Raw genomic sequence first — 14,378 nt, forward strand, 5'->3', positions numbered from 1 at the left:
CTGGAGATATAGAGAGAGCTGTTAAGAGAAACACAGAATTAATAAGAAACTTTGAAAGCCTGCTTGAAATTGGACACCACAAATTTAAAGGGGAATCAATCTGTGCTTCCGTGATTAGCATACAGGTCACACTTAAAACCATGAAAATGAATGAATTTGGCCAGGAAAAGTTGATTAGGTGAGGAAAAGGACATAGATATAGATTAGATAGAGATAATATATATTATTAACCTTTTACCTGTCATGTGTTGTGATATTTTCCCCCAGTTTGTCTTTTGTCTTTATTTTCTGTATGGCTTCTGGTTTTTCTTGCTTGTGAAAGGTCTCCCCCTCCTTAAACTTTCTTTTCATATTTTTGGTGGTTTTATTTTTTATATTTTAAGTCTTTAATGTACCTGGAATTTGTTTTAGAATATGAGATTTTGAAATGTATTTTACGACATGTAGTTGTGTTTCCTTTCAGATAGATAACTATTATGCTAAGCCCATTTATTTAAAAAAAAGCAGTCCTTTTCCTGTTGAGTAGAAATGCTACCATTGCCATATATTGGATTTCCATATGTACTTGCTTCTATTCTAGGCTCTATTCTGTTCCATTGATTTAATTTTCCATTCTTATGCCAATACCTTACTATTTTCATTATACTAATTTTTAAATAATATCTGATATTTCCTTACTATTCTTAGATATTTGTTTCTCCATATGTTTACATATTTGTGTCTCCATATGAACTTTAAAATAATTTTGTATAGTTACAAAATATACTCAGTTTGGATTGTGATTATCACTATATTACAGTTGTGTGTTAGTTTTTGAAAGAGAGACATTCCTATGATATGTCTTCCCTTCCAGAATCGTGGTATATCTTCGCATTTTTTCAGGTTTTATTTTTGGGACCACCTCTTTAATATTTAGTTGTTTTCTTCAAATAGGTACAGTACATTTTGTTGTTGTTGTTGTTGATTCCTAAGTAGTTTGTACTCTTGTCCGTGCTGTGAATGGGCTACTTTTCTATTTCCATTTTTAAAAGCATATGGAGGAAAGCTTTTGATTTTATGTATTTTCTTGTGTATAATAATAATCTCACCATACTGGCAATCTTATATTTTAAAAAAAACTAGAGTCTCGGGTTTATCTGAGGCACTTATATCTCCTTTACCAATATTTATACCAATTATTTCATGTTCTGGCTTTCTTTTGCCTCAGCTAAAACATTTAAAACACTATGGTGATATCATACATCCTTGCCTTTTTCATAATGTTACTGGAAAGGGCCTTAGCATTTCACCATTTAGTATGAAGTTTGCTATTTATTATATATGAACGCTGTTTTATTTAGAATTTTCACTTGAACTGGCTGCTGATTTTGTTTAAAAGCCTTTTAGAATATATTAATATAACCCTATATGTTGATTTTTTTCTAATCTTGAATCATTCTTTTGTATTTGGAATAAAAGTGTTTGGTTATGATTTTTTACTCTTTTGTTGCCCTGCTACTTTTGTTAAACATTTTTCTCTATATATTCAGAACTGAAATCCATTTATAGCCTTATTATTTCTGATACCATTTTAGATTTCTGATATTGTGGAATTATACTAGATCTAGTAAATGCATTTGAGACGTTTTTGTCTTTCTCTGTGGTCTTAAATAGTTTAGGTTGTGTAAGAATGATTTGTTTTTTTCAAAGTTTACGGAACTCAGCTCTAAAACCATCTGGGCCTGGAGCCTTAAAAAAAATTACAGATTGTTAATCACCCTTCCAATCTGGTCTAAAGTTATTTGATTCTTGAGGTTTTGTTACGTCTTCTTGGGTAAAAGCATTTAATAGATTTTTTTTTTTTTTTTTGAGACGGAGTCTGGCTCTGTTGCCCAGGCTGGAGTGCAGTGGCCGGATCTCAGCTCACTGCAAGCCCCGCCTCCCGGGTTCACGCCATTCTCCTGCCTCAGCCTCCCAAGTAGCTGGGAGTACAGGCGCCCGCCACCTCGCCTGGCTAATTTTTTTTGTATTTTTTTAGTAGAGACGGGGTTTCACCGTGTTAGCCAGGATGGTCTCAATCTCCTGACCTCGTGATCCGCCCGTCTCAGCCTCCCAAAGTGCTGGGATTACAGGCTTGAGCCACCGCGCCCAGCCCATTTAATAGATTTTTAAATCATGTGCTATACTTTGCATATGATATTCCCTTATAATTAATATCTATCCAATGGTGTGCTGGTGCTGACTTTCCAATTGTGTGCATTTTTCCCATATTTTGTTTTGGTGTATATACATTGGTAGCTTAAAATCCATTAAAGTGTAAGTTTTCACACCATGGAAATCAGCAAGCACTACAAATTGTGGCTTTTTTTTTTTTTTGAGAGTCAATTGTTAAATGGTTATCAGCATACTATTGTCTATATCTATAAGTGTATCTCCTTTTCCACTGTTAGTGTTGTATTTTTGTTTTATTTTTTCCCTTTTTCCTTAATAAATAATTTCAAAGAAGCAGCTTTTGATGTTAATTATCCCTTGCAAGGTAGTTTCATTTTGATTTTATTAATTTGAGCTTTTTAAAAGTGAATTTCCTCTTTCTATTTACTTTCATTTTATTGCCTTTTTCCGGTTTCTTAAATTGAGTGAATTCCTGTAGTTTCCATTTTTATATATTTTCCTGAGTAGAGCTTTAACTGTATCCCATATATTTTGGTATTTAGTGTGTGCTGTTTCATTATTTTCTATAAAATTAACAACTTAAGTTTCATTTTCCTCTTTGATTACAAGGTTATTTAGGAGTATTCAAGCAGAAAATTTCCCTGACCCCTTTTGCTGGCAGGAACTGGAGTGCATGGATGCTAGAACGAATCAGCCACTTCAGTGCCAGCAGGGGCAGACTCCACTTGCTTGGCCCCACTGTGTTCCACCCCTTGCAGGAGGGGGAGCGCAGGTGAGCAGGTGAAGGAGCTGGGGCAAGCGCTTTTGGGTGCTGGCAGGAGCAAAACTCTGTGCTTCCCCACAGCAGCATCTAGGGGGGTGCCCATGTCCCCTGAAGCCCCAGAAAGAGTGTTACAGTCAGTGCTCTTTTAGCTTTGCTGTCTGTGAATGGCTTAAGTGTTAACAGCTCAGTGGAGGGTCAGTGTGACGGCCTTTTGCACTCGCACTTGAGTTCTTGTTTGACATCCATGAGGAATGAGGTCACATGAACAAATTGGAGATGGTAAATGTGGAGGATTTTATTGCCAATGAAAGTGGCTCTCAGAGGGAAGGGGAGCTGAAAAGGGGACAGAGTGGGACGATCATCTTCCTCCAGAGTCTAGCTGTCCCCGGCTGGACTCCTCTTCAAAACAACACCGTAAAGCTGTCCCTCTGAAGTCAAGCTGCTTCTCTCCAACTTCCAACCATAGTCTCCAATGTCCAGCTGCTTCTCCTCTTCTCTCTGCTGGCGAAACCTGGGGTTTTTATGGGCACAGGATGGGGGGCAGGGTGGGGTATGGGTGGTTTTGGAAAAGGCAGCATTCAAGCGGGAAAATAGGAATGCATGTTCTCACTTTGGGCCACGGTGCCAGGCTTGAGGGTGAGACCCTCGCCAGAGACCTGCCCTCTTCTGCCCAGAATTTCCCTGCCTCCTGTCCCTGTCATTTCCCTCCTCTGAAGAGGCACATCTAACTGCTGTTATAATATGGACAATGACTGGTCTTAGCTACTTCCTGCTTACAGGGGGTGTGAGTATGGGAAGAACAGCAGTCAGATTCCTCCCCAAGGTCTACCTAAGGGTCCCCGGCAAAAGGGAGCCATTGTCTAAGGCTCTGGTTGCCTGACTGTTTGGAGTTTGATGGCCTTTAGGCGCAAAGAAACAAGTTTTACAGGGTTAAGTATGCATGGACCAAATATATGTATTATACAAAGAGGAGTTAAAAGGAGAGAATCTATTGCCGAAGATTACAGAAATAAGAAGTGAAATATACTAATCATTCTGAAAACATTATACCCCGTGGTATAGCACAGAATGAAGGTAAAAACAACAAGTATAGGGAAGACTATAAAGAGGATATCCATGGAAGGTTAATCATTAACACTTATCTTTTGTGATTTTTAGCTTGAGTTCCCCGATCTCTTCACATTGGTACTTTGGGTATTCTTCTGGGTTGATGCAGGTAACTCTGTGAGCTTCCCAGGCCTTTACTCATGTATAGTGAATACAATGATCTATTCCAGTGACTTTCAGTGCCATAGGAGTAGAAAGAAGTATAATCCCTCCCAATCTGGGCTTATAGAGGGAGAAAGGAAAGGAAGTACCTTTACCAGTACAAGGTCCCCTGGGTTGAATAGGGGTGGCCCTAGTTCATGGGATTGGGCCTCCAACAGTTGTTTCAGCTCCTGTTGGAAATGGGCCAAAGAAGTTATATGTTTAATCAAATCAGAGGTTTTTTTGGTCCAGCAAGAAATCATTGGTGAGAAAAGGCCATCCATACATCATTTCAAAGGAACTCAAACCCAGTTTTGGAGGGGTGTTTCTAACATATAGTAGGGCTGTGGGGGCGATGAGTCTCCTAAGACAGTTTCCTGAGGTGCATTTTGATATCATTCATCTTTTCCACCTTTCCTGAGGATTGTGGTCTCCAAGCACAATGAAGATGGTACTGTATGCCTAGTGCCTTTGAGACCCCCTGGGTGACAGCTGCCTTGAACAGGGGCCATTATCACTCTGGAGGTACTTAGGGAGTCCAAAGCAAGAAAGTATCTTATTAATTAGTACTTTTATCACCTCAGAGGCTTTCTCTCTCTGACATGGAATTGCTTCTACTTAGTGAAGTTATCTCTCCACACTAGGAGATACTGGATGCCTCTTGCCTTTGGCATATGGGTGAAATCCATTTGCTAGTCTTCCCCTGGATAGCCTCCTGTCCTTTGGATTCCTAGGGGAAGAAGCTGTCGATTAAGGGGATTATTTTTAAGGCAAGTCTAGCAAGCATTAACGATCTGTTTAACTGTATCAGGTTTTTACCTGATAACAATTTCTGGGCCAACTGATAGGTTTTATCCTTACTTAGGTGGAAGACTTGGTGAAGGATTTTAAGAACTTTTGTATTGGTCAGCAGCCTGTAGATGAAGCTTGCTGTCCTCCAATTGTAGCCATCCTGGGGATCGAAAGATGTAGCCCTGAGAGGTTACCCATTCTATTTCCACAGGAGAATATTTAGATTTTATTTCTCTTATGGGGCCCTCTCAGATCAGTGAGGCTTCAAGTGGATCAGAAATCTGAGGCTCTGTTGCTGCTGATTTAGCTGCTTGGTATGCCAATCTATTTTGCTCAGCTACTTCATCCATACCTTTTTGGTGGCCTTTACAATGTATTACCACCACTTCACATGTGAGAAAAACCGAGGATAATAGTCTGTTAATTTACTGATGGTATTTAATGGGACACCCATTACCTATGAGGAAGTTTCTCTCTTTCCAGATAGTGGCACGGGCATGGAGGACTAGGAAAGCATACTTAGAATCAGTGGAAATGTTAACTGTTTTTAGTTTGCTTAACTGAGTGCCTTTGTGAGGGCAATTACTTTGGCTAATTAAGCACTTGTCCCTGAGTAGAGAGACACGCTCTCAACAATATCATTCAGAGTAACTATTGCATACCCTGCTTTATGGATCCCTTGTTCTACAAAGAACTTCTGTCTGTAAAGAGAATCCAGTCTGGGTTCTCTAAGAGAACCTCTTGAGATTCTCTTGAGATCCTCTCTGGTCACATAGGTGCATACTACTAGCTGTTCACAGTCATGTTCAAGCTTCTCAGCTTCCTCTGGGAGGAAGGTGGCTGGATTTAGGGAGGGGCAGGTTCTTAATTGGACTTCAGATCCCTCTAATAGCAGAGCTTGATACATGAGGATGCAGTTGTCTGTTAGCCAGAGATTCCCCTTGGAAGACAGCAGTCCTGACACATTATGTGGAGTGCAAACAGTTAAGTTGTTCCCCATGGTTAACTTAGTAGCCTCTGGTACCAGCAAGGCTACTGCTGCATCTGCCTGGAGGCAGGTTGTCCATCCTTTGGCTACCAAATCAAGCTCCTTACTTAGGTAGCCTTCAGGTTGCTGGGCTGGACCCGGGCTTGTGTTAGAACTCCCAGGGCCATTTGCTTTGCTTCCGACACATAAAGATTAAACATTTTCCCTATGGGGAGACTAAGGGGTGGTGCCTCAAGCAAGATTTGTTTTAGTTGGTCAGAGGCTTTTCTAGTCTCTGGTTCCCAAATTAGACAGTGAGTTTTAGCTTCCTGAGTATCCTTTATTAGGTGATATGAGGGACAAACTATTTCACCATACCCAGGTATCCATAGTCTGCAGAATCCCGTAATGCATAAGAATCCCCTCAGTTGCTTGAGGGTTTTGGGAAGGGGAAAGGAGGAGATGGACTTAATCCTTTATTTGCCCAATGCTCTTGTCCCCTCTGACAAGATCAGACCAAGGTACTTCACTGAAGTCTGACAGAGCTGAGCTTTAGATTTCAAAACTTTATATCCTCTATTAGCCAGAAAATTAAGAAAAGCCTTACTACCCTCCTGAAAGGCTTCTTCAGTTGGAGAATGTCGTCTATATATTGTAAAACTTTAACCCAAGGATAAGGGTACTCAGAGAGGTCTCTTGGCAGTGCCTGCCCAAACAAGTGAGGGCTGTCTCAGAATCCTTGAGGTAACACTGTCCAGGTAAACTGGGTAGTTTGGTTAGAGGGATCCTCTAATGCAAACAAATACTGGAAGTCAGAGTGTGCAGAAGAAGGCATCCTTTAGGTCCAGGACTGTGAACCGTTTAGTTCCCTCAGGTATTTGAGGTAGCAGGGTATACAGATTGGAAACCACTGGGTGTAATGGAACCACAGCTTCATTAACGAGGTGGCGGTCCTGAACTAGTCTCCATTCCCCGTTGGGTTTTTTGTATTGCCAATATCGGGGTATTACAAGGGCTGTTGCAGGGTTTGAGGAGGCCCTGCAACGTTAAGTTATCAATGATGGCTTCTAGTCCTTTCCTAACTTCTGGTTTCAGGGGATATTGTTTCTGATTAGGAAATGAGGTGCAATCCTTAAGGTGAACCTGGACTGGTATGGCATTTGTGGCTTGGTCAATTTTCCCTTGAATTGCCCATACTTCTGTGTTAATATCAGTCTTCACTAGGGGGAGACAAATAGTTTGTCTGGAGGCCATCAGAATGGTGGTCCCCATACCCGCCAGAATATACCTATTCAACAGAGGAGTTGGACTTTCAGGCATAATTAGAAAGGCATGGGTGAACAACAGGTCTCCCCAACTACAACTAAATGGTTGGCAAAAATACCGGGTTAAGAGCCTTTCTGAGACACCCCTCACATTTGTGCTAAGAGAGGAGAAGGGACCCGAATTGGAGAGGAGAACCGAGAGACCAACCCCAGTGTCCAAAAGGAGGTCCACTTTCTTCCCTTCAATTTCCAGAACTACCTGGGGTTCCTGGATGGTAATGGTGGTCTGGACCACTGGAGCTGGGGGGAGGAGCCCTGAGACCCATCAGTCCTGCTGGACCACTTGGGAGATCGGCTCTGGACCTGGTGACCAGCCTCCCTGGGGACAGTCTGCCTTCCAGTGGTCCCCACTGCAGATTGGACAGGGTCGAGGTGACTTCCTCATGCTGCCTTGGCAATCCTTTCTAAAATGTCCTGGTGTACTATATCTGTAGCAGTTAACAGGTGCACCTCAGGAATTCTGAGGTTTGTGGACTTGCATGGTGGCCATTAAACCCTCTGCTTCTTTCCTGTGTTTTCTCTCTCTCTCCTGGACCTCCCTATCTCTATTATAAAAGATCAAGGTGGCCACTTTCAGGAGATTCACTAAAGTACTCTCTGCTCCCAGGGTCTGTTTCTGCAGTTTCCTCCTAATATCAGGGGCTGCCTGAGTAATAAATTTATCCTTTAGGATTTGTTGTCCCTCGATTGAATTGGGAGATAGAGAGGTGTGCTTTACCAAGGCCCCTCTTAACTTCTCCAGGAAGGCAATAGGATTCTCATCAAATCCCTGGTCTGTCATGGGTAGCTTTGTATAACTGAGAGGCTTAGTTCTGGTCCTGTGTAAGCCCTCCATCATGGACACCTAAAGTGTCTCCTCTTCCACTCTCCCATCTCAATATTGGGATCCTGTTTAGGGTCATTCAATGGTGCTGCTTCACTTCCAATTGGATAAAGTTTGACTCCTTCCCTGACACTATATGTGATACTAAGCTCATCTCCAAATCCCTCTGTCAGCTGCAGAATGGTGTGCTTCTCAGTGTTAGGGTTTGATTCAAAAGTAACATAATGTCTTTCCAGGAGAGTTCAAATACTTGGATTACATTCTGGAAAGCCACTATATAATTGTCAGGGTCATCTGAAAACTTGCCATGATCCCCCTTAATCTGCCTTAAGTCCTGTAGAGAGAAGGGCAACTGGACCTTACTGGCGTCAAATTCACCAGGCATCTGTTGGAGAGGCAAGAGTGAAACTGGGGCTTGTCCAGGGTGAAGATTTCTAGGAGGAGGGAAGTGTGAGAGAGAAGCTGGATGGGGAGGATGGGGTGGACCCAGAGGAGCAAGGCTGGAGGGAGCTGGCTCTCCTGCTGGAGGTGTCTCTGGGGTTCATTTCTTTAGTTCCTTGGGATTGCTGCTTGCAGCCTCTCCTGAGATGGCAAACCGGAGGGCTGGACCAATCCTACACTATCAGCAAAGGTCTGAATTACCTGCAAGGAAAATAAAGTCTGCACATGTGGCCTCAGACCATCTGTCCTCATGTTCACAGAAAAGGTCCAACTACATGATGGTATTGAAATGAATGGTTCCTTCCTGAGGCCAAGACAGTTCTTCCTGCAGATCATAATTTAGCTAAACCTTTGTGCTATGAGGCATTTTACCTCCAGAGTATGAGGGTCAAAGCAGTTCCAGTGATTCAGGATACCCTCCAGAGGAGTATAGATGGGGTGGTGAAGATAGCTGGTTACCCATTCCAAAAGACAGGGAAATAGGTGTCCCTCATTTCATTTCCTTCTTTCAATGAAAATTTGAGGTATAAGGGAGACAGAAAGTGAGCCTCCCTCTTTTCTCTTCCATCATTTTATCCCCAAGACCTGGCAACCTTAGATGGATGCCACCCCCAGGTGCCATTGCAGCCTGCACTCATAAAACAAGGAGGGCCTAGAGAATAGGAATTGTGTGCACTCACCTATGCCTTCATCCTCTTTACTGTTGGCAACTTTGGGTTCCAAGGGCTTTATCTATGCCATGGAGCATGGCCTCCTTCCATGAAGCAGAGGCTTAATCAGTAGGAATTGGTCCTACCCATTTATACTGTTCCTGTTGCCTCACTTAGGATTCCTCAGATCTGGTTTTCCTTTCTAGGGCTTCAACCCAAGGTTTAAAATTGAGTTTAGGGCAAAAAGGTGTCTCGGGGGTGCATGGATTCATTTAGATTAAGTCCATGATGGGCCCTGCCAAACTTGCAGTTACCAGCCAGCGGGGCCACTCCTCCATTGCTGCCCTATCATAACCAGAGTGCCGAGGTAGGAAAAGAATCCTCTCACATAGAAAAAGAAAGGAAAAGAAAAAATAAAACAGCTGAAGAGAGGGGGAAGAACCCCTTGCTCTATGTGAATGGGTACCTTTAATCACTGTATTCTTCCCCCGCTTTGGACTGAGCTGAACTCCTCAGCCAGAGGAGTAAAGGCTCTATGGGCGTGTGATGGGAGGGGACGGTGACTGGGAAATGCTGGACAGCTCCCCGTGTGGGGCCCATGGGCCCCAAGACTGCCCTGGGGCCCTGGCGGCAGCTGTGATTTTCTCCTGCTCTCCATGGCTGTTGGAAGTGGCACATGCATGCTTTGGACATGCCCAAATGCCCCAGCCACCAGGGGAAGGGGTGGAGAGGAAACCCACTGTGTGCCACACGTGTCTGCAACTGTTGGGGTGGGGGTGGGGACGGCACCTCTAAGAACAAATGGAAATCACATTGTTCTGAATTGCGTATCTGATTGCTGGGCCAAATGTTCATTCTACTTAATAACATCTCTGCTGTTTGCAGAAAAACTCTTAACATTATAAAAGAAGCAATAGGAGCCATTTTAAACTATGAAAGAAGAAAGGAAAGGTACCACAGAAAAATCTGAGCATCTTGGCGGACCATCCATTACATCAGGGCTGGGGTCCAGTTCAGGGGCCTTCTGGCAACACCGAGGAGTGACATTGGCCAGATGCCTTCAGCCACCCCAGGACTTTATTCTGGTCCCACACGATGGCTAGACCCCTGTGAAGGGAAACAGAGCCTTTTACCCAAAAGAGAGAAATGGCAGGGTTGCATCCTGCCCCCTGCAAGTGGCATAGCTCAGAGGAAAGTCTGAGGACAAGAAGAGACAGATCTGCATTTTTGCATTTACTCACCCTTCTGATGTATCCCAGATAAGAGCCTAAAATGGAGCAGAAAATTTCCCTGACCCCTTTGCAGGCAGGAACTCGAGTGCAGGGGTGCTAGAACTAGTTGGCTGCTTCAGTGCTGGCAGGGATGGACTCCACTTGCTTGGTCCCACTGCCTTCCACCCATCACAGGACGGGGAGTGCAGATGAGCAGGTGCAGGAGCCAGGGCAAGTGCTTTTGGGCGCTGGCAGGAGCAAAACTTCGTGCAGATCTGCAGCAGCATCTAGGGGGGGTGCCTGTGACCCCTGAAGTCCCAGAAAGTGTTACAATTAGTGCTCTGTTAGCTTTGCCATCCATGAATGGCTTAAGTGTTAACAGCTCAATGGATGGTCAGGGTGACTACCTTTTGCACCCGCACCCGAGTTCTTGTCCAGTGTCCAGGAGGAATGAGGTCACATGAACAAATTGGAGATGGTAAACTTGGGGGATTTTATTGCCAGTGAAAGTGGCTCTCAGCGGGAAGGGGAGCTGAAAAGGGGACGGAGCAGGAAGATAGTCTTCCCCTGGAGTCCAGCCATCCCCAACTGGACTCCTCCCTGAAGCAGTGCTGTCAAGCTGTCCTTTTGAAGTCAAGCTGATTCTCTCCAACATCCAACTGTAGTCTCTGATGTCCAGTTGCTTCTCCTCTTCTCTTCTCTCTCTGGCAGAGCCTGGGTTTTTTATGGGCACAGGATGGTGGGCAGGGTGGGCCATGGGTGGTTTTGGAAAAGGCAGCATTCAAGAGGGAAAACAGGAATGGATGTTCTCACTTTGGGCGACAGTTCCAGGCTTGAGGGTGGGACGCTTGCCGGAGACCCACTGTCTTCTGCCCAGAATTTCCCTGCCTCCTGCCCAGAATTTCCCTGCCTCCTATCCCTATCAGTATGTTTCTTAATTTTCAAGTGGTTAAGGATTTAGGAGTTTATCTTTTTGTTATTTTATTCTTATTTTACAGGATAATGATCAGAGATGAGAAACTATAAACTTTTTCTTCATGATCAATTTTAAATGCTCCATGAATACAAGGGAAGAATGTATTATTCTGTAGGATGCAAAGTTTACATGTAGCTATTATATTGATGTACTGATAGTTTTTTTTTCTATAGCCTTGCTTATTTTTGTTTTAAACTTGTTTTGTTAGTTTCACACTAAAACTATAACCGTCCAGTGGGTTCCTCTTGTCTGCTGCCCAGATAGAGCTGACTTATCAAGCAGAGGAATTGGCAATAGAGAGAATTTAATTGACATGAGGTGGGCCACGCTTCTCAGAATTTGGGGGCTAGGGTTTTTCTTTTTTCTTTTCTTTCTTTGAGGCAGGTTCTGGCTCTGTGGCCCAGGCTGGAGTGCAGTGACATGATCTCAAGTCACTGCAACCATGACCCCCCTGGACTCAGGTCAGCCTGCCACCTCAGACTCCTGAGTAGCTGGGACTACAGACACATGCTGCCATACCTGGCTAATTTTTAAATATTTTGTAGAGACATGATTTCACCATGTTGCCAAGGCTGGTCTCGAATTCCTGGACTCAAGGGATCTGCCCACTTCAGCCTCCCAAAGTGCTGAGATTACTAGAATGAGTCACTGTGCCCAGCTTAGGGTTTCCAAAGGTAGTTTGGGGGAAGGGGTGGGAGTGGCTGGTCATTGCCATTGGGAAGTGGTCCTCTTGCATGCTGAGTCACTTCTGGGTCGGAGCACACGAGTGGTTGGCAGGTACAGGTGAAGCCGTTCATGGTCAGATCTACAAAAAACCTGAAAAGGTATCTCAAAAGGCCAATCTTAGGTTCTACAATAGTGATGTTATCTGCAGGAGTAACTGGGGAATTTGCATATTTTGTGAACTCTGGAATAATGGCAGGTAATCATTTATGTCTACACCTTAGCAGAATTCAGGTTCTTCTATCCTCTGAGCCTGGTGGTCTCTCATTAGCTTTACAAAGATGGTCGAGTTTTGGGGAAGGGCTCTTATCATTTAAACTATAAACTACATGTCTCCTAAAGTTAGCTTGGCCTAAGCCCAGGAATAATTAAGGGCAGCTTGAAGGTCAAAGGCTAGGTCCAATTTCCATCACTGACATCGTTTTCTCACTGTTATAAGTTTTGCAAGGGCGATTTCAAAATTGTATCTCTTTTTTATCTTTTCCCTTTCTATTTTCAAGGATATTTGTTTTCTAGAAGTGGAATTGGCAGTTTAAAGTAAAGCCACATGTTTCAATGTATTGACACATACTGTCAACAGTCTCTATTTGCTAAGGCAATTTATACTCGCACCAGAAATGTATAAGGGGGCAGATTTTCCTTTACCATGCTGTTAGAGTGCTACTAAATTCAGTCACCTACACTTAGCCTTTTTGGTCATCTCTCAGAGAAAGATTGTTGGATGCTGGGCAGTAGTCGAGAGCAGGAGCTCCCACTAGGTTAGGGTTAGGGCTGACAAAACTGATGGATGTCATCCAGTGGGCATAGTACCACTGTTACAAATAAGACTGTTGAACTTTTGAGATTTGGGTTGCTTCAATACAGAAAGAGGTCACAGAAATCAGAAACAGCTTTGATTAAACAGTTAAATGTCCCCATGTTCGATTTAAGTAGTTCCCTCCACAATTTCTGTCATCCCTGCATCCTCTAGATTTCTCACTCTCTTTATTCTGCCCAGTGATGACCTTTTCTTCTCTCTGATATCTCCTGCAAAACTTGTTTTCTGAGATACTGAAATTCACAATGCCATATGAATGAATAGAAACTACTGTACAGGGATCTGCCTTTTCATAAAGGACATACATTCCTGAAAGTAGAATTCTAAGCATGAATGGGGTGTATAGTACCAATGAGGTCTTCTATTTCTTCACTAGGAAACAGCACTCATTAGTTATTCATTAGGAATATACATGGTATTTGAAAAACCAGTATTAAATTCCTCTTCATAAAGTACTTGATTCAAACAAATCAACTGTAAAAGTACACTTTTTTATATATAATCAGGACAATTTAAGTATAGAACAAGCATTAGATGAATGATATTAAGGAATTACTTTATTCATTGTGATTATGCAATAAGATATTCTTTTGTTTTTGAGATGCAAACTGAAGTATTAGGGGTGAAATAACATAATGTTTTGGATTTGGTTTAAAATGCCTCAGCAGACAGTAACCAAAGCAGCATGGTACTGGTACCAAAACAGATATATAGACCAATGGAACAGAACAGAAGCCTCAGAAATAAAATCACACATCTACAACCATCTGATCTTTGACAAACCTGACAAAAACAAGAAATGGGGAAAGGATTCCCTATTTAATAAATGGTGTTGGGAAAACTGGCTAGCCATATGCAGAAAACTGAAACTGGACCCCTTCCTTACACCTTATACAAAAATCAACTCAAGATGGATTAAAGACTTAAACGTAAGACCTAAAACCATAAAAATCCTAGAATAAAACCTGGGTGATACCATTCAGGACATAGGCATGGGCAAAGACTTCATGTCTAAAACACCAAAAGCAATGGCAACAAAGCCAAAATTGACAAATGGGATCTAATTAAACTAAAGAGCTTCTGCAGAGAGGAAAAAAAAATTCCATCAGAGTGAACAGGCAACCTACAGAATGGGAGAAAATTTTTGCAAACTATCCACCTGACAAAGGGCTAATATCCAGAACCTACAAAGAACTTAAACAAATTTACAAGAAAAAAACAACCCCATCAAAAAGTGGGCAAAGGATATGAACAGACACTTCTCAAAAGAAGACATTTATACAGCCAACAAACATAAGAAAAAATGCTCATCATCACTGGTCATTAGAGAAATGCAAATCAAAACCACAATAAGATACCATCTCACGCCAGTTAGAATGGCAATCATTAAAAACTCAGGAAACAACAGATGCTGGAGAGGATGTGGAGAAATAGGAACACTTTTACACACTTGGTGAGAGTGCAAATTAGTTCAACCATTGTGGAAGAAAG

At 42.7% G+C, this 14,378-nt stretch overlaps 1 protein-coding gene and 1 long non-coding RNA gene across 7 annotated transcripts in view; one reads left to right on the forward strand and one right to left on the reverse strand.

Moving 5' to 3' along the window:
- MID2 (midline 2) overlaps positions 1-14,378 on the forward strand; it is a 96,897-nt gene that overhangs the window by 43,717 nt on the left and 38,802 nt on the right. The gene's annotated exons all lie outside the window — the stretch shown is intronic.
- The window catches only part of LOC144338486 (uncharacterized), a 51,690-nt gene continuing 47,446 nt past the window's right edge, over positions 10,135-14,378 (reverse strand). The window contains exon 3 of the long non-coding RNA XR_013412703.1: positions 10,135-10,267. This is a non-coding gene — a long non-coding RNA (uncharacterized LOC144338486). The remainder of the gene's footprint in view (positions 10,268-14,378) is intronic.

This window comes from Macaca mulatta, chromosome X (assembly GCF_049350105.2).
Source record: "Macaca mulatta isolate MMU2019108-1 chromosome X, T2T-MMU8v2.0, whole genome shotgun sequence".
Taxonomy (NCBI): domain Eukaryota; kingdom Metazoa; phylum Chordata; class Mammalia; order Primates; family Cercopithecidae; genus Macaca; species Macaca mulatta.